Genomic DNA, 980 nt, shown 5'->3' with positions numbered 1-980 from the left:
GAGAACTTGAGTGATTTCTAGAAAAGCACATTCTCCCACAGCATTTTTCTTTCTCACTTCTCAAGTTAAAAGAAAGTTCCCCAAACTCCTTTTACTTATGAAGAATTCATTGTGCTCCAGGCGAAAGCAAATTCTTCCCTTTTGTAAATAAAACCTACCTATTGCCCTCACTGCACCTGCATTGTCAATTTTATCCATATATGTTGGACCATTCCAATTAAAAAAAAAAAAGCTGTAATTTCATAAAATTCTCTCTTGATGCTACTTTCTCTTCCAGCTATTGCCTGATTTTCTTTTCCAATTTAGAATTAAATTTCTTGAAAAAAAATGTCGTTGCTACTCAAATGTTTCTTATTCCGTATTATTTGAACCCATTTTAGATAGATTTTTACTCTCTCAATATTCCCACAATAAGGATGCTAATGAACTATTTGTTGCAAAGCATATTAGTCATTTTTTAGTCCTCCTTGTATTTAACCAGTTTTTCTCTTTTGCTTTGCTTTTTATTTTCACTTAGATTTCAGAACAGTAAATTCTCAAGGTTTTTTTCCTATCTTAGCAGCCACTCCACCTCGGTCTCCTTTAAAATTTACTTTTGGTTAACTGTTTCTTAATATTGGAATGTCCCATATTCAGTCATTAGAAAACTTACTTTTTGCATCTGCATCTAGCGAAATTTCAATCTCATCCAATTTATAGCTTTTTGAGTATCATCCGTACTTAAACATATTCCAAATATATATGTCCACCCAGAATTCTCCCATAAGCTCCCAAATCATGTAAGTGACTGCCTTCTCTATGCTTCTTGTTAGATTCTTAGAAATTTCAAACTTAGGTCCCCAAACCTATTCTTCCTGTGGTCTTTTCGATGACAATAAATAAGAAATCCATCTTCCCAGTTACACAAATTATAGAAACTTAAAATCATCTTTGAGTATTCTTGTACCTATACCATTATATTTAATGTCTACTGTGTTAGT

Source organism: Pteropus medius, unplaced genomic scaffold (genome assembly GCF_902729225.1).
Source record: "Pteropus medius unplaced genomic scaffold, Ma_sr-lr_union100, whole genome shotgun sequence".
Lineage (NCBI taxonomy): Eukaryota > Metazoa > Chordata > Mammalia > Chiroptera > Pteropodidae > Pteropus > Pteropus medius.
This window is presented reverse-complemented; position numbering follows the sequence as displayed.